The sequence below is a fragment of the Ambystoma mexicanum genome, chromosome 1p (genome assembly GCF_040938575.1).
Source record: "Ambystoma mexicanum isolate Mex_15411 chromosome 1p, UKY_AmexF1_1, whole genome shotgun sequence".
Taxonomy (NCBI): domain Eukaryota; kingdom Metazoa; phylum Chordata; class Amphibia; order Caudata; family Ambystomatidae; genus Ambystoma; species Ambystoma mexicanum.
Window position 1 is genome coordinate 1096446023 of NC_090921.1, and position 26923 is coordinate 1096472945.

General features: G+C 48.6%; 1 protein-coding gene across 3 annotated transcripts in view; it reads right to left on the reverse strand.

Moving 5' to 3' along the window:
- The window catches only part of IGSF9 (immunoglobulin superfamily member 9), a 665024-nt gene extending 644827 nt beyond the window's left edge, over window positions 1–20197 (reverse strand). For 2 of the 3 annotated variants that reach the window (XM_069604697.1, XM_069604695.1), the window contains exon 1: window positions 18908–19600. The gene's annotated coding sequence lies outside the window, so the exon portion shown is untranslated. Of the gene's footprint in view, window positions 1–18907; window positions 19601–20068 lie in introns of those variants that run through there. The other variant, XM_069604696.1, reaches the window with a different exon arrangement.
- Window positions 20198–26923: the final 6726 nt, after the last annotated feature.

Sequence of the window (26923 nt, forward strand, 5' to 3'; positions counted from 1 at the left end):
CTCAATTTCGGTCCCTGGGTAAGTGAATGCTAGCTAGCGATAATCTGTGTATTCAGTGTAGTACACATTTCCTTGATGATCGGTAAAATTGAATTTTGGAATAGCATAATGCACTTTAACGAAAATATGTAAAATGTATGTGATTGGATAATGCTATCTGTTGACATTTTACTACGGTTTTATGGAATGTATTAATATAAATCACTAATTCTGAATGTCTTTTGTTTTTATATTGTATTTTCTATACTGACATTGTGAATGTTTCCTGGGAACCAAAAACACATTAACTGGATATACACCATGGGCATTATGCAACATACATGTACATTAATTAAAATAAGTACAATCAATTCATGCTAAACCCAAAGCCAGTGTAAACACGTAAAGTCTAAGACCCTAACAAGAGTAGAAAATGCAGAAGCCGCCGTCCAGTGCGGCCTTACTTCATTCAGTGCATTAAATACTACTTTAAAATGATTCTATCAAGAGGGGCGAAGGGACACTGGACCTGATCACGAGTTGGGTGGTAGCCCTTAAATGTGACAGTAATGGTGTTACCACTACATTTACCACTCTGCCTAATCTAGAGTTTGCCGTGTTAAACACACCGGAAAAATAGCAATTTGTGGCGCAATGATACCACCGGACAGGTGGGCGCTCACGCAAGCGAATAAAGTTGGGCGGTATCCCGCTCGGGATACCGCCCAACTACTGATGAGGCCCACTATCTAGATAGAGACATTCTTCTCTGCTGCCAAGCTCTAGTTATAAACTCAGATGTCACAAAGACAGCTAACCGGTCCACAGACCCCAACAGTAGTATAAGACCCTCTTGCACTAATACTACCCCATGCTCCAGGCACAAGTACCAACTACAGAAAAATGCAGAAGTCTCACTTTCTCCACTCTCACAGTAGCACTTGCTGAAAACGTGGACATTCGTGCCCAATTTGGCCTTCACACTCTTAATCGGTAGCTGGACAGTTATCCATTTAACTACTACTGAGAAGAACCAGCCAGTTTGTAATCAGAATAGCGCCGGTTGGCGGTACTTAATGCCACCCTATCCTGCATTCCATGGCTACAGGCCTCCCAATAATGATCTTTAATAATCCCAATAGATGCTCTCCTATGAACCCTGGAGCCACGCCAGAATTCTCGCAGGCAATTATCAGACCATGTTTATTAGATGCAAACCAAGGAAAACTACTAGCTGCATACATGCCAAGCAACAGTCAAAGTCCAAAAATAAAAGCCAAGAGAAGGGGCTAACTTTAGGCCAACCCAGAAAAGTAATGCCCAGAGCGTCGCCCCCACCTTGGATTGCCACAGCTCTGGGTTCCTCATTTAGGGCCTCTAGAGGCGTGCCCCAGGTAGCACATGGCAGAAAAATGAACTTTCCTCGCATGCCACTAAAATAGAGAGCGCATCACAAGATCTCAGCCTACAGATGGCAGCAGCCTTGGCCTTGGCATAAAAAACAGTGAGCACATCGTTAACGGCGGCAACGCCCCCACCCCCGCCCCCTTCTCTGCATCAGTAAAACAAACGCCTCCAGAACCTCGGCCTCGGGTAGCAGCAGCCGTAATCTCTTGAGCGAGCCACGCCCCCGAGGCAGAGAATCGAATTCCCGAGTAGTCATAAAAAAGTCCTGCCCGTGAGAAATCTGAAGTAACCAATATGAGGGTTCTTCCTCCAAACACCAGGCAGGAAACCAGGAAGTCGATATGTTTATTTTTGCTCAGATGTACACCACGAGTCCTAGTGTAGCACAGGAAAACACTGGCCCATCCACACACCAACTCAGGTCACTCTAACTGTCACAGTCATACATCATCCTTCAAACAACACCAACATTCCAATGACACCATCACATCCCACTGACCGCCAAACATGATATAATGTGAAGGAGGCACATTACTGCACTTCGCCCCCTGTTGATTCGTCACAAACACCATCAGCATAATATAACAGTAACCGTCAGCATAATGTAACAGTAGGCACACTACAACACCTCCCCTGTTCGTTCACCACAACACACACAAAAGTAGAACACTAGAGGTGGCATAAAGCACGCTCCCCAAGATAATGTGGAGACAGGGCACACTGCCCAAATACACAACTGCAGCAAATTGCTGCCGCATTACCAGCAACACACCATACATATCAGCAAAAAACACAAGAAGGTGAGAAACCAATCGAACATCCTCTCACGCCGCAACCAGAACATTTCTGGCACAAAACAACACCCTAAGCCTACCACGGGTCAACTGAAGATGTTGAAATACAAACACATTGGAAAACCGAGCAGCCTGCACAGCACACAACAGCTAACCAACCACTGCAACACAGACAACCCAATGCCGTCCAGTCAATTCTCCACAACTCACCCACTCCACATCACCGCCATGCACCTCACATGGTCACGACTGTAACCGACAGTCAAAGACGCCTCTAGTCACCCACTCCACAACACTGCCATGCACAAGACATGGCCATGACTGTAAGCAACAGCCACACAGTCCCAATCTCCTCCATTCACGACCGACTTCAGAAACAGAGAAAACAGCATCATCACACTCACAAAAACAAACGGTAAATGAACAAATAGCATGGATGCAGGAACACTTTGAAATGCACAATATGCAAACAAAATTATGAACTTTCTGCATGTTCCTAAAACACCTGCACATCCAAAAAGGCAAATGTCCCCCATGTCTACAAATGCCCCTCCTGAAAGGAAAACATAGTCAATCACCAAACAATTCCCACGGTCAAATACATAGTTACACCAAATAATTGGGAAGTGCAACAAAACGAGTGAACCCCCGAACCCACATGCCCAGAATGTGCCCGTTCTGGAAGGAAAACTACAAAGTTTATGACGCAATAGGAAAACCCCTGTTATGGGCAACCACAGGCCACAACCACACAGCCCATAACTAAACCCCTTAAAAACGCTACCCCAGAGGCCACAACAGCAACAGCAATCATTACTGGCCTCCCACAGATGCCTAAACTCCTTCAATATTCACACAAAGGGAGGGCTCTGAGCCAAACATAAAGCCTCCATAAGTCTGGGTCCAATTCTCTTAACTTGTTTATGAAACGGCTGCACATTTCATAAAACTCTTCCCTCCGCTGTACAGCCATGGTACAGATGGAAAAGCTCCCCATGTCCAGGGACGCACCGGCGACACAGCGCCTCTTCAGATCATGTCCCGGGCCATACTCTGTACTTGAAACAGCTGACTGCTGCCTCTTAACGCCCCTTCCATTCTCATCATCCTCCTCTCCGCTACCAGGCCCTGCCATACTCTGCAGGCCACAAACAAGTTCCCAGGCAGCAGGAACCTCTGTGGAGCGCATGCTGCGTTCCAACCTGATGCTACATTCCAGCCAACCAGGCCACGACGCTCCTCGCAGCATTGGTGATGTCACCATTTGTCCTCCGGCATTTGACCAAGAAACAATTTTGCCCGTCGTGACTACTCAGCCCAACAATATGCTCCCTGCAGCCTCAAATCGGCACCTTGGGTTCTCTGGACCTCATTGCTTTGCCACCCGGCCAACAGCTCCCCAGGATGTCTCCCCTTCTTCAGTGGGCACCCAATCCTAAAATGCTATGTCTGCAGGGGACAACTCTACCTGCGCCACCTAGCTGCAGAATTCACTCACCACTCTGGGAAGGGAGACGCTGCTTGCTCCCGCCTGACTGCAGGCACTATGCTGTCGCAGCACTCCACACTCTGTAGCAGCCAAATCCTACCTTCAGGACTGAAGGCACAGTACTACTCAGTCTATGAGCTGTGTTCGGGGCAACTGTCAGGACAACCCGCCAGACAGTACCTCCTTGCACCGCCCAGACTGCCAGGCACCCAACCCAGTGGAAGGGAACTTTTTGTGGGCAGTGCCTGTGCCTTCTTCTGCTGCTCCCCCGCAGCAGCACCTGCAATCAACCTCGTCACCAGTGAAGTAACTAAGGAGGGGGTTCTTCCTCCAAACAAATTGCAGGAAACCAGGTAAATCAATATGCATATTTGTGCTCAGATGTACACCATATGTTCTAGTGTAGCACAAGAAAAACAATGGCCCATCCACACACCAGATCAGGTCACTCTAACTGTCACACAAATACATCATCCATCAAACAACACCAATATTCCAATGACGCCATCACAATCCACAGTCATCCCACTGACAGCTAAACATGGCGTGATGTACAGGAGGCACATTACCACAAAATCCTACCCCATGAACAAAACCTTTGCTTCTTGCACTCTTATATTTCTGCTGGCAAGCAATTTGTGGTGAGAATTGCTGTATGCATAGGGCCCACCTGACAGATAAACTTTCAGGGTCCCGGACTTATAAGTATATATGTAGGTTTTCAGATAAATCCTACAATTTGCTTGGATGCCAGTCTGCCTCCTACTTATAATACTGTTCAACGTTGTGGTAGCACACAGTTACTTACTAGACTATATAATCCAGATATCCCTTTGGGGTAGCCCACTACTTTGGTCCTTTTAGGGGCCAAAGGGGATTCTTAACGTCCGAAGGTCCGCCTATTAAAAGTAATCAGTATGTGTAAGCACACTTAGACGCTTTTATTCTCCTGGAAAACACATAATTAAGTGCGCTGCACATCAGCCCCCGAATAATAGAATTAGCTGTGGCAACAACCTCGCAGACACCACTACCGAGTTGACAGTGGGAATTTAGTAAAAAATAAGTACATTGTTCCAGTAAAAGTCAGCCCTGAGCCATCCCTGCACAAAACCTTAGAGGAATTGGCTCAAACACAGGATCATACCCCCTGCAGTGAGAAGGATAATTGGTTACAAAAAGTGTGCAAATTCTTTCCCAACACTAATGGCTTCTGGGAGGCCCTACCCTGTTAGAGTATCTCCATATTTAATATTACATAATTCTGCTGTGCACTAGACCACAACGAGAAGGATGAAAGGCTGAGTCAGGATCAGACGCACCGGAAAAATAACTTTCTTTGTCCTGTTAGTCTTTTGCATGCACCAGCTAGATTCGCAGTTTCTGTGTTTAAATATAATCCCTTTGAAATAAGCTCACAGAATTCCTTCCAGAGGATGAAATATGAACCAGACACACAGTGTTTTAAATGGAAAAAAAGAAGTGCAGCGCCTCACTAACCTGAGCTTTAAGTGGGCCAGGGCTCAGACCAAAAATTGCTCGTCTTTGGACCCTGCCAGGTCTACATAACCCATTTCTATTAGATGTAAACTGTATCTATTTGTTTCACTTTTGATGTGTGTCTTGCTCGTTGTGTCTCACTAATTGTATCCCTTTTCATGTGCCTCTCTCCTCACTTTCCCTTTCTCCAATTACATGTGCACCCTCTCTTTCACTCTGAGCGAGTCCCTTTTTTCTATGGTTAGGCCATGGGAGCCTGACACACTGAAACATTGCAATCAGTGGTTCCAAACAAAAGCTCAGTATAATGGCGTACTTTTAAGTCATTTGCATGAAGTTTGATTCTGTCAGCCTTACGAAATCATCTCTCAAAGACACCTATCCATCACAGACTGATTTTTGCCCTGTTTTGGCACCGGTATTGTGATGCTTAAATGTTTTATGGCTTTGAAGGAAAGGAGAGGTATAAATGAAAATAATAATATTTAAAAAACGATGACTTCAGGGTGCTAAAGGAAAATGCGCTGCTAAACTCTGACAATCCCCAATGAAACCTGCTGAGGGACACAGGGTCGCTGCATAAAGGGAACCATGAGCAGATAGGTGTATAGCTTAGCTTCAAGCTGGATTGTTCGAACGAGCTGCTCTGCAGACTTTACTGAGGGCAATACCACGCCTACTCTTTGGTTCGGAAGACGGTAATTGATTTCCAGAGAGAAAGAGGGTCTCTCACCCTAAGACTGGAGTCTTAGTCCCCCCCATGCAATTTTGATTTTTGGAACCATGAAGCACAAATGCATGGAAAATCAGGAGAACCTGAGTTTTAGTCCTATCTTTGAACTTCGTAGTGCAATCGTACATGCACCCTGTCGTGTTTGTGCATAGCATTAGGCATTTACATTAACTGCTATGGAATTCACCAGCTTTTACCAGTTGCTAAAAGCTGAAGTGTTCCATAGGAAACTAATGCATATCTGCCATCTTCAGAATCGAATACTGGTGAATAAGCATTCTTTTTTTTTTTTAAAGAGGAGTGGGTGGGGTTGTGGGCACGTTAGTGTCGTTCTGGGACCCCAGATGAACCAGTCAAAACCGTGAAAATCCCCTGGAATGGGAAATGAGGTAAAAAAACTATGATTACATCTTTCACACGTGGTTTTTACAATTCGTTACCACTCTTGGAGACTGGAAAACCACCCCCTAAATCTGCCCATTCTTAGGGAATATTTTTACTCGCGCCAATTTCTGCAGGTAAGGCACAGTGAAATCAAATGATGTGCCCATGATCACACTCACCGCTTAAGTGGTGGAACCAGGATTTGGGCCTAGTCTATGATTTGTGTTCTAGTCCACATATCTTCGCGTCTATAGTTAATATAAGTGTTTGTTAAGGTTTGGGTTTGAAAAGTTTGCATAATAGTTTTATCTAATTTGTGGAGTTTCGGATGCATTTCTGTAAGACCATAACTAACCTAGCACTGCATACAAGGCTTTAGCAACAGGCATTCAGGGTTATTTTACCCATTCTGACCAGCAGATCATAATCAAACTCTAAAAAAGTGTGCGAGTTTTTAAAACTGTTTTAGCAGTGAAAGAAAAGGCAAAGCAATGCAATGTCATCTGCTAGAGTCTGTTTCACACAGCTCCTGGCTGAAACTGTACTGGCTACCTGTAATCTCGAGCCCAGGTCCCCTCCCCCACCAGTCGCACAACCTGTACTGCCTTCCTGGCAACCACAGGACTGTTTTTCTGTATCCCTTCAGTCCCACTTCAGCACTTGACACCCGATGTCTGCACTAACCTTTGCACTTGCCACCAGCTGGCCGTACCTTTTCCTATTTTTATTTATTCTACTACCCCATGTCCTGCACTGTCCCCTCCCAATTGCCCCTTCCCATGCACGTGCGCGATCTGAATGACACCTGGCTTATTAGGATTGTTGTCTTTGTCTTTCTCCCTGTTCCCCCTCCCTTGACTCGTCGCGCCTTGAAACACTTGTGTATATGCGCGTTATAAATGCCACAACATATATCAAGCACAAGTATGCTCCCCTCGCAAGTATTATCTATCGCTCACACTTTTTAATGGACAATAGCCCTTTACCCGTCTACCTGCCCACCTCCCACCGGTGTTCCATCAGTCTCTAAACGTGCTTATTGTAATGCTTTGTTTACACAAAGCAAAACATCAAGGGGAGCAGCTGTGCTTCCATGCACTTTGACGGTATCCAGTTAAATTTTCGAAAACACATTTCGAAATGCCATTTTTTCGAAACAAAAATGCAGGAAAAAAATTCTGAATTTTTTTTTCATTTTGTTTTATTTTTGTTTCGTTAGTAAAAAAAACAGAGTGTTCGGGAGGGTTGGGGTGGGAACCCCCCTCCCCATTTAAAAAATAAAATACAAAAAAAACAATCGACATTTTTTTCCAGGCCTTTTGGTGTCGAAAAAATGGCATTTCGAAAATGTGACGTTCGAAAATGTCACTATAAACTCACTTTGACATTTCACAGGAAAAGGTGGGGACCCAGAACTGGGAAGGGTTTGGAGAGCTGACATGTGTGGGACTAGGAAATATGAGACATTTTCAATACTGAGTACCGGTACTCTCCTCAATTCGACCAAAAATAAGAAGGGCCGGTACTGAAGGCCGGTTAGGACCGGCCCATTTAAAGCACTGCAGGCCCACCCGATATATAACAGACACTTCTACTGCCCCATCATAGGCACCCGACTTTCAAGCAACCCTCACATAATATGTGATAATATATATGTGACATAATATAATCCAACTCGTTTGACCGCCCTAAGAAGGGTGAAAGGTTAAGCAGGGTGCACCCAAAATGTGACTAATTCCACCCAGCCCTGCCAAAGACTCAGGAGTAACCACCCCAACTGCCGACACCACAGGACCCTAAACTACTTCCAGATATTCGCAGAGGCAGACAGCACAGGCATATTTTAATATTATGTTAATTATCAAGTGTGGCTTTTTTTTTTACAAGTTTCCACTTGCATGTCCACTTGCAGCAGATTAAACAGAATGTCTGCGACCCCCAGAGGCCAGTCTCCTCAACACGGTGTGCAGTGAGTGATTCAACCACAGCTGTTTTGGTCGGTATTGTACGCCACGAGGACTACTTCCTGTTCTGTCATTTTAAAGGTCCCCTTCACTCCCGAGGGCTGCCCAGCTCATTTACTGCAAAACGAAGGGAACCACAACTCCTGTATTGTGGCCCTCGGCGGCGGACCTGCCACTGTACTGCGAATGACGTCTTCGGTACGGAAGAGTTACCCTACCCTGGCAACTTAAGCCCACGGGGACCTCTCAGCTCCTATGCAACTACGCCGATGGGCCCGTCTGCTTCTACACCGCGGACCTGGAGGGCACCTCAACTCCTGAACCGTGGCCCTCCTCGGCTCCTATTTTCTGTGGGAAACTGCTCCTGCACAGTGGCCCCTCAGATCAACTGTCCCCGTTACCTTCTGTAATATGGCCATTAAGGGCCACTGTTCCCCAAACCCCAGTAATGCGGCCATGTATGAAGGGCCCCAGTTTCCAAAGCTCCTATACTGGACCATCAACGCATCGCAAGCTCCTATAATGGGGCATAGCCTGCTGGCACTGAGCAAACAGCGAGTTCCTTTGAAAGCTCGGAGTTGGCTGTAGAGTTGCAGTCTGTGGCAGTCACTCCAACCCTTTCGTCAGAGACAGGAGTCTCTCTACTGTGTCAACCTCTACACGTGGGAGGAACCATAAAACCCCCATCTAGCCGCGGAGCGGCCGCGGAGTTGGCTGTAGAGTTGCAGTCTGTGGCAGTCACTCCAACCCTTTCGTCAGAGACAGGAGTCTCTCTACTGTGTCAACCTCTACACGTGGGAGGAACCATAAAACCCCCATCTAGCCGCGGAGCGGCCGCGGAGTTGGCTGTAGAGTTGCAGTCTGTGGCAGTCACTCCAACCCTTTCGTCAGAGACAGGAGTCTCTCTACTGTGTCAACCTCTACACGTGGGAGGAACCATAAAACCCCCATCTAGCCGCGGAGCGGCCGCGGAGTTGGCTGTAGAGTTGCAGTCTGTGGCAGTCACTCCAACCCTTTCGTCAGAGACAGGAGTCTCTCTACTGTGTCAACCTCTACACGTGGGAGGAACCATAAAACCCCCATCTAGCCGCGGAGCGGCCGCGGAGTTGGCTGTAGAGTTGCAGTCTGTGGCAGTCTGTGCACGTCTGAAACAACAGAAATGGCTGCACTATCAGCAGACTTCACCCCCATTGACATAGACACAGCCACGGACCGCGATCCCATGGATCTACAAGATTCACAGGAGGGTCGCCAGCTCCGAAGCGCATGCCCACGCTCCGCCGTTGAAAAAAGCCTTCAATATCGCAGGGGACAACCGCACCACCCGCTGGGGACACGTCACAAAGACTTAAAAACCCCAACAGCAACAACGGCAAACGTCCGCCTAAAACAGGACCATCCTGAAAAACCTGGACCAACCATACCAAAACCTGAAATAACTTACCAAAAAGCAAACCCAGAGGAAGCAGAGGACCAACTTCAGCAGACACCCGAGACCGTGTCTCCAGCGCCGGACCCATCGAGCCCGGTCTTTGAAGGCGTCTCACCGGCGCTCCGGCGCCCGCGCCAACGACTCCCTGCTCTGGCCATGGCCTCCACCAACACCCGGCCAGCGCACCCTCGCCTGCAGCCCCTACCCCCACAGCTCCGAGACCCGATGACCTCCGGAGGGAGGATCGAGGACCGTGAGCGGGGGGAGAGGCAGGTACTAGCAGATAGCACGGATCAGACGCCGAGAGCCAGCCTGGAGGGAGAACGAAGCTCTGCTCCCTCGACATCGACCCTTCCGGAAATGGCCCAGAAAGAGGCTGCGCATCCGCGGGCCTTTCCGAGGAAGGAGCCAGGTCCCATCGCTCATCCCCCGGTAGGACGCGGTAAACAATGGGAAGGGCTTGACCGCCCCAAGACCACACCCCCCATCGAGGAAAACCCGCAACCAACTCGCCAGCCACAAAATGGCCAAATAGATCTCCCAGTAGAGCATAAAGGCCTCGAAAGAAACGCTGATCCGTCCAAGGAAAACCAAGATACTAACGCGCTACTCCAAACTGAAGCGCAAGTGCACTCCAGCAAGCCAATAATACTTTCTCCTCGTCACTTAACAGACGAGCACAGAGCTTCAGGAACCACAGGAAACGAAGACCAGGCCTTTGGCCTGGAAAAGTCCACGCCAACACTGCCATCATCGATGGCAGCGTTGAATAACAAAAAAAAACGCCCCAGGAAAGAGGCGGAGTCCCCCGACACAGAATCCTCAAGACTCAACAGGAAAAAAGCTCCTCCAAAATCTACAAACAAAACACAAAAAAGCGCAACCAGGCCACAGTTGTCAAAAAAACAAAAAAATGTTCAAGCGAAAAAAAAACCCAAGGGCTCGAAATCAACAAAAACATCGGTCGTCACCCTCGTAACCGATTTTTTTCATGCTTTCGCGCCAGAGCCTCACTCCAGGCAAGCTGACCTCACCGATGAGGAAATACTGGAGGCAATAAAAACGTGCCAACCCCCAGAAAAAGCGAGGAAAATAACCCCACCGCCAAACCCGTGTGTCCAACATGAAATCTCTGCAAACGACATACATTCTGCCTCGCCTTTGAAACAGGTCCCACAGAGAAAATCAGTAAAGCAAACCGACCCAACGCCATCTCGAGCATCGGGGTCCCAAACCACATTAAACAGGGAAAATACGCCGAAACAAATTGCAGAATCCAATCAAGCTATCGTACTCTCAGAAAAACTAGTTGGCACGAAGCAAACAGCATTACCCAGGAAAAACTCGGCTATGGTCAATACCAAAACTTCACAACCAGTCAGTAAAGACTCCCCACAACCAACCCTACAGAACCCAAACACTTCCGCTGAACCTCCGGAGCAGACAGGGCCACAGTCAACCCAAGTTCAAACCATTGAAACACAGAGACCAATCCCCCCGCAAACCAATCATAAGTCTGAATCTTCCTCAAATAAGGCAGACGTGCCCAGTCAAAACAAGGAACGGCCGTTCGGCACACGGCAGGACGAGGCTTCAGTCGCCCCACCACCAAAACTACACCTACCAGGACGACAGGGGCAGACAGGGCCACAGTCAACCCAAGTTCAAACCATTGAAACACAGAGACCAATCCCCCCGCAAACCAATCATAAGTCTGAATCTTCCTCAAATAAGGCAGACGTGCCCAGTCAAAACAAGGAACGGCCGTTCGGCACACGGCAGGACGAGGCTTCAGTCGCCCCACCACCAAAACTACACCTACCAGGACGACTCAGTGGTGGCCCACTGGATCTACCTCCGTCGCCTGTAGTTAGACGGATCCTAAACGAGTCTAACTCATTCTCGCCAGCTCCAAAACAGCGCCTTCAACCCCAGGCTTCGCCAATGGAGCCGGCAACGCAACACAAGAAAGACCTACTTTCAATAATGTCAGCAGTTACCATTGCAATGAACCCGTTCACCAAACTATATGAAGGAATCAACGAAAACCTGAAAGACAACACATCGATTCAAGCCACAATGCTCACGAAACTAACTTTTCTGGAGGGATACATCACAGCCCTAGACGACAAATTCAAAACCCTAAAGCGGGTCATGGAAAAAGGCCAAAAAGAGTCGGCAAACCTTTCCACTTCATCCTCCGCAGGGGACAAACAGGGAGGCCAAAGCTCCCCAACACATCAATCAATTTCTCCCTCCAGCATAGTCTCCAACAAGCTATCGGACTTTGGCTTACCAACCCCAGACCCACATGACGTGATTATTATCACAGATGAAATAGCAAACGCTTCGCTCGCATCAAAGCATACAGTGAGGGCGATAGAACCCTCGTTTCCCTTGTTTTCTAGCAAGAGATCAGAAAAACACCCCCCGGGGGGAAAACCTGAAAGTCAACATCCAAACTCAGCAAAGCTACAAAGTCCACGGCCAACAAAAAAGAAAGAGAAAGAAAGACCTCTGGCTCGGAGTCTGGCCGCAAACCAACAAACATCAAACGCTTCCCCCAGAACATCAGAGGACTTCCTAGTAGACGAGGTCCTGATGAATATCTCTCAACACCTTGAAGACACCGAAAATTCACCACCTGACAAAAACGAGAAAACCACTCAGCCACTAAACTCGCAGACCCCCCCACCTAAAGTGGATCAAAATGCAAAAAAAGAAAACCTAAAGGAATCGTCAGAAGAGGACTCACCATACAACTTCACCACTTTGGAAGAACGTAGGAAAATCCTCCATTGTCGGAAATCTGCCTCCACTCGCAGCCCCAGGAGCTCCAGAGTAGTGTCGTTCACCTATCCAACAGTACTTGAAGGACAAACTTGCAAAAAGCCAGCTTCTAGCGTCCAACACAGCCCCCAGCGAACGCGACGCACCAAGGACTCCCTGCAAAAGTATAAAGAAGACACATACCTGGAGCCAAGAAAAACCGAAAAAAGGGGGCAACACCTGCGAACTCACTTTATTTCAAGGACTGAACAACATCGGAAAAGACACGATTCCGCGAGGGAAGGGCCGATCAAGCTCGAGCAACACGCGGAAAACGACGACGACATCATACTGAATAGAAGAGGGATTCTCACGCTATTCAGTATGATTCCAACTCTCCGGAAGATAAAGTCCTCTGATCTAAAAATTATCGACCCATACCACTCAAATGAAAGAGCGAAAGCCTATATCTTCCCAGCCTCAAAGTCCATAAAGAGGCAAATCGCGGATGCCACAAACGATCTGGCAGAGCTAGGTTATATAGTACAAAGAGACCCTCAGAACTCACAAAGGGGGGAGAAAACAAACCTAAAAAGCAAAACGGGCCGAAAGGACAAAACCTCTGGGAAAGAGCACAAAGCGGAGCCACGAATACTTCCAGAACTCACCCGAACAGTAGAAGGCGCATCCTCAAAGTCACACGTGAGCCACCGAGAAATTAAACATGCCACCCCCAGGAGCGACAAGCCGAAAAAGTTCACAGAAGCGACGTCCCCGAAGCATCAACAGCCAAAAGTAGACCGACCCAATTTGACTAATACCGAGTCTATGGCGAAAAGAAACAGGATGAACATCGGAGCCAAAACAGATAGAGTCTCTCCCCTTTTAAAAACAGCCACGAAACTACAGGGGCTATGGGCCTGGCTCCCGAAGGCACTATCCCATGGGACGAAATAGCAATTCGCAGGTCGGCCTGCCGAACTCATGGGAAAACGGAATGTCGACCGCCTCATCTCTTCACTACACTTCTGCTCATGGAACACGAGAGGTCATACACATCTCACCTCAACGGGAGACGCAAACCTAGCCTCATTCGACATCATTTGCCTCCAAGAGACTTGGCTCAGACAAAAGCCAGCCATGGACGGTTACGATATAATCTTGGCCCCAGCCAACAGAGGAGCCCTAGGTCGACCAACATCAGGTCTCCTTTTGGCCTGCCGACAGGGAATCGGGCTGACCCTCAAGTCTACCCTCCAAGCAAACCTCTCAATACTAGCTGTACTCCTCGAATGGGTCGAAAATCCCTCCTCCAGTCCATCACAAATAGTGGTGATTAACACCTACTGGAACCCAGCGGCAATCAATCACCAGGCCTACCTCTTAATGATGGAAAACCTGGTCGACGAAATCCAAGCTATACGACAGGTCTCTTCAATCATCATTTGTGGGGACTTGAATGCCAAATGCTCCAAGGAAGTGCGAATACTGGACGCATCCTCGCATACTACAACAGCAGTGAAAAGAGGTCACCTATGGTCCTCCCTGATGTCCTCCAGAAAATTCGAAAACCTGAACTTCGTCTTCCCATATGAAAACCGTATACCGACCTGGGAACAAGGCTCTCTAAAAGCGACCATAGACTACATCTATGTATCCAGAACACTCCTGAGCAAAGTACAAAACTTTGAAGTCCGACAGACCACAGCCAGCGATCACAACCAGCTGACGATGTCCCTGGCAAACCATCACAAAGCGCCTGAACCCTACTCCATGGAAGTAGAATCAAACGCCCGCGGAAACCGCCTAAACTTGACAACCCGAGCGGTCAAAACCCTGTTGGCAAGCTACACCGGGGAAGAAAGACCAAAGGGCGTAAAGAATCTCGACTATGTGCCTCTGCTGTTAAAACATAGGATGAACGAAAAACAGAAAGCCCCAGGCGCTGCATGCACAAAGCATGCCTACGATTCCACCCTGGTGACAAAACGAAGGGAGCTCCGAAAACTCAAAAGGCAGCTAGGTAACGACCCGTCAAACAAAGAAAAACTAAAATCGGCAATCGTAACCTACAAATCATGGGTGAAAGATCACCGTCACCGACTATACCAACAAGATGCCGAAATCATGCTAAAAGCCATCAATGGCAACAAAGCTAAAGAATTCTGGTCATTGCTGAAATCTACGGCGCCTTCCATAAACAACTCCACAATTAACGCCATCCCAGAGCACAAATGGATCGCGCACTTCTCTTCGGTCTTCCAAGCCCCCGCACATACCATGTGCCGGGACACCACAGGCCAGCTGTCACCCTGGGCCCGTCTGGACGACCGACAAGAAATCTGCAACCACATTAAAAAACTGAAGACCTCCAGAGCAGCGGGTCCGGACGGGATCTCAAACATCGACCTGAAAAAAAATCGTCAGGAATGGGCAACACTGCTAGCCGCCATCTTTCAGAAATGCTCCGAGCAGAAATCCCTGCCGCCGTCCTGGACAACAGCTATCATAGTCCCCATTTACAAAAATGGGGACATTACTGAGCCCCGAAATTATCGCCCAATTGCCCTGTTGGATTGCATAGGAAAAGTCTTCGGAAGCTTACTCCTGAACCGATTTCAGTTGTGGGCTGAATCTGCACCATGCAATGACAAATACCAATCGGGCTTCAAGAAAAACATGGGCACGACGGCGAACATCATGGCGATCAGCACTCTAAAAAGCAAAGCTTGGGAAAAAAAATCTCGAATCTTCATCGCCTTTATCGATCTCTCACAGGCTTTTGACCTTGTAGACAGACACCGTCTATGGAAAAAACTGGAGAACTGGAGTTGCCCACAAGAAATATTACAACCAATCAAAGCTCTCCACACGGACACTTCCCTCAGGGTTCGACTTTCCCAAAGAGGAGCTCTATCCGACGAAATTCAGATCGGGAGAGGGGTAAAACAGGGATGCCCGCTAGCTCCTGCACTGTTCCTTGCATACATCGGCGATTATGGGGAATCAGTAGATTTGGAACACACCTTTCCACCAGTTCTTGCATCTTCGAAAATAAGCCACCTGTTGTATGCAGACGACCTAATTCTCCTAGATCAGACCCAGATTGGTCTCCAAAGACAATTATCTAACCTCCTGAGCTACACAGCTGAAAATAACTTAAAAATAAACCAGGAAAAAACAAAAATAATGATATTGGAAGGAGGAAAGAAGAAAAACAAATCCTCTGAAAAATTTAAATGGCGCCTTGAGGGAAAAGAGATTGAGAGGGTCTCTGTCTACAAATATCTAGGCGTCCAGATCGACTCCTCAAAAAACGAATCATCAATGCAAATCGCCCTGGAAAAAAAGCTAATGAAACTAGCTTCCCAAACCAAGGCGATTGACTCAAAATTTGGTAAATTTTCGTGCATCCCGGCAATAGACTTCTATAAGAAAAAAGTCGTCCTTTCAATCGCCTATGGAGCCGAGGCTATGCCAACAATCCCAGAAAGAACCTGGCAAAAACTAGAGAGCAGGTTCTGGAAAACAGTCTTGGGACTTCCAAATTCCACATCCATTGCTGCAATTCGTCGGGAGCTAGGTTTATTGTCACTCACAGCAACAGTCAACCTCAACTCACTCAGGCTATTCAGGAAATGTATCATGGCCAACAGTGACCAAATCTTCGGCCTGTTGAATAAAGAACTACAAAGTGGCAAAGTCAAAATGCTAAAAACATGGAAAGACAAAAATACGTCCCTCCTAGATTCAGTGACGTGTTCGGAAGCTGACCTCATCACAAATCCGCTGAGAGTCTACAAGAAACTGAAAGAACTAGACTGGATCCAGACCCAAGACCTAGCCACCAAAAACAAACTTCTTCTCCATCTACCCCCGTCATTTTCTAAACTAAATGAGCCGATGCATTACCTCCAAAAATTTCCAAATAGGAGGGCAAGAAACTACATGCTGAGAATCAGGCTGAATCTACTGGAAACAAACGAGATTCTAAACATCCGAGGCCTGTCGGACTCCAACATATGTCGTCTGTGCAACACCAAAACAGAATCCATCAGGCACCTACTGCTCTCATGCCCAGCAACTCTAGCCCTGAGATCGGCCTACATAAAGCACTTTAGCTCAGAGGAATATGGGTGGGATGAAGACACCTGCTGGAACAGACTGATAGGAGGGGATCGAATCTCCTGGTTATTAGCATCAATCAAAATACTGCAACACACTCTGCAGAGATTTGAGGGCTGACGGTCCCACCCTTGTGCAGCCACGGGTCTTTGGTTTTTGTCTCTCAGCGCTAGAAAAATTTCTCGTCTTTTGTAAAGTTCAAATTGAACAGACACAAATAAAAAAAAAAAAAAAAAAAAAAGAAAGCTGTTGTTGACTCAGTTATCGAGTCTATTTTAAGACGAATGAAACACTTTTTGGACACGAATTCGGTGTCTACAGCCAAGCGCTGAATGTCAGAAGTAGAATTCTTCAATTGTGGTTCCAAAAACGGACTGAAGCAATTTGCTGTACGGGGGAGTGGGGGTCCAGTACCTGGAGCAAGTCGCTGTGGGGGTAGAACCCTTTTCCTTTGACTTAGAATTGAGAACATTAGCCTGCACCACGTCTACATAGGATTGTGAATGTTAGCATATGACACACTTAGAATTGAGAACATTAACATGCGCCGTATCTGGATGGGATTGTGAACGTTAGCTTTTACCACACATAGCAGGAACTTGGATGTTAACATGTGCCAGACTTAGAGTTCAAAACATTGGCCTGCACCGTATCTAAATAGGATTGTGAATGTTGGCATTTGCCACACTTAGAATTGAGAATATTGGCCTGCGCGTATCTAGATAATTATTGTGGGGACTGGCGAGTGCCACACTCACACAGAATTGTGTGGATTGGCGAGTACTACACTTGGAACAGAACTTTGAATGTTAGCATGCTGGATGTAATATGGCTAACTGACAGATGTGGGCTCAGGCTCCCTGCATGCCTGTCTCACAAAACTCTCACAGCCATCTCTCACACAACAAACTGCACGTACTTCACCACACTACAACAACACATAAGCCGTACCAACAACACACGCGGACTAATACCGATCCGATATTCGCATCGGGGCTCGGCGCCCGGTGTCTGCCGAGTTGAGGCTGCCAACATTACACCGCCCATCTCTCTATCCTACTTCCTCTTCACCTTGCTAACCCATCCCACCTTCCATTTTGCAGATCCACCGGAGCGCCTGGGGACCAATTCCGTTGGTGACAGTGCGCTATATATGTACCGTTAACATAACATAACATAACTTGTGGGAGTGGTGTCGGGAGACTAGTGCTGTAGTGGAGGCGCCTGCAGCAGGCTACGGCTGTGGCCTGGTGCTGAAAGGCAGAGGAGGTTTTATGTAGGGGTGGCTGTGCCAGAAGGGGTGCGGAAGGGATGCTGCTCTAAGCTTGCAAGAGTGGTGGGAGTGAGTCGGTGACTTTCAGGGGCTGCCTGGGAGGAGGGGTAACCGGTTCCCGGTAAGGGGGCGTTCCTGGCTGAGGAGAAGTAGCGTGTAGGACTGTGCACTGCTGCGGGGAAAATGGTCGAATGGCCACGCGGAGGCGAATTATGCCTCTTGGACTAGATAGTGTATGACTGTGGGAAATGGGGTGGCAGTGTGTGAGGGCTGGCTGTGCCTGGAAGGGACTGTGCATGGCCGTACCTGAAGGGAGAGGCCATCTATGCCTGGCCTGAAACAGGGGGCAGAGATGAATGAATACAAGGTTGCTGCGACTTTCCACTGATAGGTTCGGATTACAAGGGGACCCCCATTTTCGAAACCTATGTTGTTAAGCCCCGGCTTTCCCACACAGCTATCAAGTGTGCATAAACTCCAGGAGCCCCGGCTTGGAACGATGAGGTGTTGGAAAGCACATTACCTGCTACAGGGGATGTGTAGGTTCATTTCCTGTTCCAGCTGTCCTACTCCGGCTAGCATCTCCTGCCCACCTGTGCACTTCGCATCTCAGTGAAGTCTTGTCATCAAATAGGCGTTTGCAAAAACACGGCAATTATACATGATAGGCTAAAAACTTCCCCGCGGTGTGTTATGTTCGCTCCACCATTTTCCAATCATGCTCGAACATGCTACGATAGTAACATTTTCATGTCATCAATCGCACTTTAAAGAATACAGGCAGCTGTTGCGAGCGTACCCACACCAGGGAGAGAGCCCGCCTGCCTCGGCGGTGGCTCGTGCTGGCGGCGAAGAGGTCGCGCAAACCTCACTGCTGTGACCTGGAAAAACGTTGCCCGGGGCAGCGGGCCTTTGTTAAGGGGGCCAACGCATTACAGAGATACCCCCTCCCCCAATGCAAAGTTCCCACGTGGCCCTGGCCTCACTTTATTCTTCAGCCTTCTATTTAAAGTGGTAAAGGTTGGGACAGGTCTCCCCCCTCCCCCTCCACTGCTTACCTGCTTAGGGGGCAGGGGCCATCCCTGTGCGCCCGACGTCAGCAGCCGCGGGCTTTAATTCCGGGTAGCACGCAGCGCCCTCCCTACGGGGCCCGGTTTCAGTTCTTCTTGCAGGCAGCACTTTCCGGGGTTTCAGCACCGGCCTGCGTGCACAGTGCCCCGGGGCCGTGCTGGGTGCGGGCTCTACCTGACTAGCTCCGCAGGCGCCCCGCTCTCGGGTCCAGTTCCGCTGTCTCCCCAGCGAAGGGCACTCCCCCAGCTGGCAGGCTCCTGCTGGCAGTGCCCCGGTCGCTGCCGCCTGGCTGCGCTCGTTGTGCTGGTGGGGATTTACGTCCGCTGCTTCCAGTTTCCAGTCCCTGGCTGCTGCTGCTGCAGGCGGAGGCTGCGCTGCTCTTTCCCAGGGCTGGCCTCTGTCCCTGGGTCAGAGGGGGAGGGGTCCTAATCCAGCGTGGGATCATTTACTGCGCGCCAGCCAGGGAAGCGGGCGCTGTGCAACCTGCACACTGCGGTTAGTTGCACGCGTCCACTTGCATGCACCTTGCAACGTGCATGCGGCCGCTCTGGGAGTATCGCATGTCATGCCCAGACACTATGTTCTGCTAGAAGCAACCGTCCTGTGGTGTCCCCCACCTCAATGCGCCTTCCAATAAACTCCCTGCCACCCTCTTTTGCAATACACCACCGGTCTTGCCTGCCACATGCACAATGTTATATGCCCTGCTAAATGCACGGTGGTTGAGCTGCTACACACATAATCGATTATGCTGTGTGCATAGCGCCTATTCTGCTATGCCCGGTCTGTTCTGCTTTGAGCACTCTGTTCTGCATAACTGTCCTGCAATACGCACGACGCCTGCCACGCACCTTAAATGCCCTGCTATCTACGCCGAGTTTCTTACCCTGACCCGGGTCGCTACATACCTTCTGGCATGGAGGACTGGTATATGCACCTGTTTGTTTTGAATACACACATCTGTCCGTGTCCTTCTGTCGAGGGGCTTTATTTGTACTCGTTTATTTTTTTTATTAGGATATTTCCTGTTACCCGCACTCCTTCCACTCATGCCAACAAGCCCCTCCCGTCGCCCCCCACCGAAGCCCAGCCGCAATCCCCCATCACCAGGCTGGAACTTTCGCCAAACAATAGGAGGCGGGTCTCACCTGTGCCTCTCGTCTCCACGGCGACAGCCAAACGCAGGGCGATATTCAAACCGCTCACGTGTCCTATCAGTGGTGGCAGGACTGTTGTTTTCATGGCCTGGGAAGACACGTGCCCTGCTCCCTTTTTGCCCCTCACACCCCCAATAGGCCAGAGCTGGTACTGCCACCACTATTATTAATTTACGTGAACTCTGCTCCTCTGGCGCCTCTTGGCGACCATGGCCGGTACTCGTACGTCAATGTAATTCGTGAGCACTCGTCTGATTGGCTACAAAGGTTAGAGAGAGGTGGAAAGTTGTTCCATGTGACCATATCAGGTGCAAGGCGCCTTTCAGTCATTATTTTCTATTTACAATACTATACGTGCTTTTGTTGTGCTATGTGCAGGAGCTAGGTTGTGTTGTAATAATGTTTCATACAATCATAAAACGATGTGCCAGGATAATTAATGCGTCTATTCCTTGGAGCATGCGGCTTGCCCCGTGTTCCGTTCCTATGTCCATTGGGTGAAGGCCTCCAGTGTAGGGTTGCCACCTTTGTTTGAAGCAAAGACCGGACTTTTAGCCACACACACATTACAAAAGCCCCTTCCCTTGATACGCCCCTTTTATAGACTCGAGAACTGGGATACAATAGTAAGAGGGGGGGGGGGGAGAAAAAACTCATGGTAGAAGTTATGTTATGAATTGGCCTATATTCGTTTATTAAAACGCAATCTCCATTATTAAAATAAGAAAATATTAGGCAAGGCTACAAGGACATTGTATACCATGCATTTTTTGTTTACCTATGAACGATGGAAAGATGAGCTGGTTCTGGCAAAAATGGATCCACTGATGTCCAGCCGGACCTGCCTGCAGTTGAAATCAAACACTTTGAAAGTCTGGTATTTGCAGTGCGCAGCTAACACATTCTGCCATTGTCATTTCTCAGAGTAAAAAAGGGTGGCTATAATAGCATGCACAGCTACTCATGCCAACATTTTTAACTATCTAGAAAAAACGCAACAGTTGTAACACATAATCATCACTTAATTCATTTCATCGGGCCAAATGTATATGTGTGTGTATATATATATATAGATATATATATAGATATATATTTTAAATCTTCCTCTATTTGATGGAATGGTACACTGATTTGTCCAGGATCACACACTTTTGTTAAAAGATGAAGCTAGGATTTGAGACCAGTGCACCACTTATGGACTTTAGCTCATATTTTATGTGTGAGATAGGAACATTCCTCTCACTGACCGATGTGACTGTGCACTGCACAGGTTCGATTGCTGGTAGGGGAGCCAAGCTTTACTCCTCTGTGATGGCTGTGCATACTAGAAATCTGTAGGTCTCGCTCTACCACGAGAAAGTCTGGAAAAACTCAAAGTATCCGGACCAATGCTGGATGTTAAGCAGGTCTGTATCAAGCTGTTCATATTTTATCACGATGTGCATTAATCCACTTGTCTGTCTTGCCAAATCAATCGATGGCAGTGATAATTACATTTCGAAAAAAAAGTCTTAGTTTTAAAAGCAGCTGTAAAATCATTCATAGAAGCTTTATTTTAAGCTTTCAATGGCAGTAAATTCTTAGAATAGCTCAGTGGGTTAGGAGCCTGCAGCAGAGATCAAGCAGCAGGTTTCACATACATCACTGCAGCTGACACGTTAACCCACCAAGCCAACATTCCAAAATAAATTCATAGCAAGAAAAGGTGAGAGTGATTTTTCAACCATTTTATAAAGCGCACACCAATAACAGAACCGTCTGTTGAAATGTTTAAGATATATTGCCAATATTGCCCAAGCAAATTAATTTTATAGGAGCAAGAAAGTTTAAAAGCCAATTAAGGTACTTCTAACATTGAACGATTGATTGATTGATTGTTTATTTGTATAGCAACTATACACAATGTGTTTCAAAGCGCTTCAAGGAGGGAGGGAACATGGGAGAATACAATTACATTCTTACAGGTCCTTGAAACAAATTAGAATGCGAAAAATAGAACTATCATAATCAGCCTGGCGACATTTTTGATAGTGCAAGTGCAAACACAGTTAGGGAGAGAAAGGGAAGGGAAAAAGGGAGACAAACAAGCAGTGGTGCATGAGTTACAAGAGGAGAGTGAGAGGTAGGGGGAGAGAGAGGAGGAGAGGAAACAAATAGAAGGTTATCACAGAAGATCAGACGACTTTTCAGAGTAGTCTAGGGAGGGAGTGGGAGGAGAGGACAAGGAGGGAAAGGGGGACAGACGAGCTGCTATCTGAGGTCATGGGACAAATGATAGGAGTAAGTGCTATGAGAGGGGAAAATGGCTGCAAGACAGGGGCAGGGGGTGAAGGGGAGGGGCCAGGAAAGGGGGAGTGGAGGAGGAGGGGAAGTGGCAGAAGACAGGCGACTAAGATTACTATGCCTGACGGCTATTGGCGTACTGCCAGTCTTAGACAGGAGATGGGCAATAGGGGGGAGGTGAAAGGCGGGAGGGGCTGTAAAAGGCAGGTGGCTACGATTTCTATGTCTGATGGCAATTGGGGTATTGCCAGACCTAGACAGGAGGAGGGGAAAGGATAAGGGGAATAAGGGGCAACCAAGACAATCACAGTGAGCAGGGGAGGGTGGGAAGTGTAAAGACCGGTAGGGGGTGTCTGTACTTCCGCTCTCTATATGGTAGAGGAGAGGCACAGAGGACCCCAGCCAAGATTCTTTATTATTGGTACGTGGTCGAGCAATCAAGGCCTAGCTTCTCAGGAGGTGATGCGGGCTGGTTCTTAAGTACAGTGTAGTCCCGAACCCCCAAAAAGGAATGTCCACACACTGCATTATTGAAATCACAGTCTTTATATAATAAATATTCAAAGGTATGTACACGATCACAATAACGCACTTTGTACTTGGAAGTCAATAATGATAAATATATACACGTCTAGAGTGGTACCACTAATGTTATCAAATCTCATTAAAGTGCATCAACTGTACGGTTAAAATGTCACACAGATCAATAACGAGTAAACCAGCAATAGAGATAGGCAGGAACGTAAGATGGTTGAAACAATAGGCAGAATGCTGACCCCTACCACTAGGCACAGTTCTGTGTGGAGATCCCCCAAGCTGGGCAACCTGTAAATAAAGATATATAGCACAAGCCCAGTCCATATATTGTCTGATAGTCTTACTTCTTCCTATTAAGGTTTTACCCCCCCCCCAATGTACCTGGTGGAGTAGAGTTCTCCGACGATGCACCGACCGATCCTTCTTGAAAGCCTCCCTTTCAGGCGGGAGCCACGGATCGTCGAGAGGTGTCGGGGAACTTGGCATTCGGTGTCGGGGAATCGATGGCCCTTCTTGAGTGCCCTCCCTTTAAGGCGGGAGTCACGGATCGTAGAACATCCGACGGTGAACAGGGTGAACTACGGCAAGGAAGTGACAGCTTCGTTCCTAGCGGAGCTCGTCGACGACAGAGCGTTGGCGTCCTACAAGGAAGAGGCGTGCGAGGCACCTCGGTGACGATAGTTCTGGACCGCAAAGAGATGATGAAGAACTGTGGCCAAGCAAGGGCATCGAGTCGTTGGCGTCTCTGCGGTCTGTAGGTGGCGGAAACCCACCGGTGGATACTCCTCGGCGCGTCGACGGTCGGGCCTTCTCCAGCGGGAGACAAGCGGGTGACGATGCAGACGAGAGTGTCCGATGATCAATTGAAGTTCTTAGGCAAACGGGAGCACGGCGGCTCCGGTTGGCGACGGCGGTCATCGACAGTGGCGGACAACAGTCCGAGTGCTTCTCCTTGGAGTTCCGCAGCAGTCCTCATATCGGGTCGGCAGCCTGTCGAAGGTCTGTCTACCAGGGAGCGTTGGCAAAGATCAACTGTGCACGATGGTCCCTCGTAGCTCGGGAAGAGGGCGCCTTACCAGGTCCTCTCTGGGTCAGTCCTTGGAGGCACAGCAGCTTTCAAATTGTGAAGGAGAGCAACAGCAATTCTTCTCGTCCAGCAGGACTTCAAGGTCAAGCGTCAGTTAATCCAGTTACTCATCGTAGTGGACTTCAGCTTCTGAACACGATTCCTAGCAGTGAGAGGTCCCCAGATATACTGTTGATCTCCCATTCATTCCGCTGGGTCACACTCAAGCATCCAATCACGACTACGGGCATTCATGCAGGCAGGCAGCCAATCAGGCACACGAGGTATTCAGGCCATTCACTTCTCTCCAGCCACTCACAACAAGTTATGTGTATTGGGACAAGTACCGAGCCATTCAATACTCCAAGCTGCATTCATACTGGTTTCGGGCAGGGTTGTCTCAGTCATTGTGTCAACCACCAGATACTAGACACCCACAACACAGAATGCATATTCGTCACACACTCTATTCACCCAGGTCCCACCCACAGGAGGTACCCACAACATACATCACCGGGAAGGCTCCAGCTAGTCTGACTGGGCCTTCACAACAACACCATATATGGCACTTCCATCCAACAGCCAGTCAGGGGGAAGGGACAGAGTCAGGGCTTCCCAGGACTTTGGGAAAACAAGGTAATGGGTAATAGAAAGCAAGAGGCCACCGGGGCCATCTTGTTTTCCATCAGGAATCAACTGATCCCAATGGCAGGGCCGGGGTATCCCAAAATGGAGGATACTCCGCGCACCTGTCAAATTCAGCATGGAGCTGCCTCCAGCCCATACCCTGCTCTGTGGGCCACCCACAGGTGCTCAAAAACATACACTAGGGGCACAGGGTTGTACCCCCACCCATGGGTGCCATAAGGGTATCCCACGGGTCCGTTCACCAAACCAAAAGAACGAGAGCTGCACCACCAGGAGTCCCACATGAACTCCTGCGTGGAAAACACGACAGAACACACGATGAAAAGCAGTAAAGGACAAGGATACGGAGGCCCTGTCCCTCCGATGCATTTCCAGCATCAAGTCGCCCCCCCAGACTGAGGTGGAGGGTGCCTAATCTCCCACGGGATAGACACCCTCATCCAGACGGTCAACATACCTTCTGGAAAGGCCATCTGCATTATCGTGACTCTTCCCTGGTCTGTGCTCTATGGTGAAGTCTAGCCCTTGCAGGCTAATGGACCACCTGAGCAGTTTTGGGTTCTCACCCTTCACCTGCATAAGCCACTTTAGGGGCTTATGATCTGTTTGGACCTTGAAGGTAGATCCCGTAAGGTAGGGCCTAAAACGCCTAAGGCTCCAAACTATACTAAAACACTCCTTTTCAACAGTAGCCCACCTAAGTTCTCTACCCTTGAGTTGTCTACTGATGAATATGATAGGATGTTCTCTCCCTTTGTCATCTAACTGGGACAAGACAGCTCCAATTCCGGTGTCGCAGGCATCCGTCTGGACGATAAAGGGTCGGCTGTAGTCAGGCGCACACAACACGGGTGCCCGACACAGACTTTCTTTCAAGCCTTGAAAGTCCCTCTGACAGTCTTCAGTCCATTTGACCTTCCTAGGCTGCTTGGGTGAAGTCAGAGCTGTCAGTGGTGCAGCTATGGTTCCATAGTCCGCCATGATATTGCGATAGTACCCAGTGAGACCCAAAAAGGCTCTCACCTGGGTTTGAGTAGTGGGAGTCTCCCAGTCCTGTACATCCTGTACCTTATTGGGGAGAGGTTGGATTTGACCCCCTCCTACCTCATGACCAAGATACGTGACTTTCCCCTGAGCTATCTCGCACTTGGTGGCCTTGATAGTGAGGTTAGCCTTCTTTAAGGCCTGCAACACTCTACCCAAATGTGTCAAGTGCTCTTCCCAAGTGGAACTGTAGACGTCAATGTCGTCTAAATAAGTGTCATGGGCGCTACTCCCGAGGGGCCAGGACTGGCCCAGCGCCCTCGGAAGCAGACCCGTCTTCCACTACTCCGGACCCAGCAGACCCCTACAGGGGCCCTTTGGACCGTGTCCTGGCGCCTTTGGCGCCAGGCTCATGAAGGGTTTCAGTCCCGGCGCCATAGGCGCCCGGCTCATATTGATAAACAGTGTAATAATGCTTGGGTGGACTTACCTGAGGCAGACCATGCTGCATATTTACCCAGAACAATCCAGTCTGGTTGAAGTCCCCAGCCATCAGGGCTGGGAGGAACTATTCCCTCCATTCAGGAACTCTTTTCTTACCTGGGTGGAACCGGTGGAAGAACACACACTGGAAGCACTTCTCTGCTATTTAAACCACGCCCGATGGAAAACACGTGCTTCGCGTTATTCTGCAGCAGCAGCAGGACGCTCACTGAGTCTGCTCCTGCATTTCAGGTCCAGAGTCATCTTCAGCTTCCGCGCAGCAACCTGTGGATGAAGAAAGACACAGAACAATACTTACCAGATCCCGGAATCCAGTCACCGGCAAAACCTGCAAAGAATAAACATAAGGTTAGAAAAGTGCAACTCGCTCGCAGCCGTGCCCACTTACCTGATCCATCCGTGATTGCAACGGAGCTAACCGCGGCCTTCTCTTCGGCAGCTTCTCTGCACCTGAAAGGCAAAGGACATAATTAAAAAGGGGTTTGGGTGAAGGCAGTCGCATTCATCTTAACTTACCAGTTTTTGCACGCGCAGAAGCGGCCGCATCAACCGCAGCATCCCGGCACCTGAAAACTAGAAAAAGGACATTATTAGAGGTGCCATTAAAAGCGGCCAACGATCATTATACTTACCTGCATCGGCACGTGCAGTGGCAACGGATATAAAGCCCGCAGCATCCCGGCACCTAAAACAAAGGAAAAGGGACATTATTGAGGTGCCCATTTTTTAAAGACTACAGTATATTTACAGGCATCCGCTCGTGCAGTAACGGCGGCATCGCTCTTCGGCATCCCAGCACCAGTGCCACAACTAAGGCCGCAAAA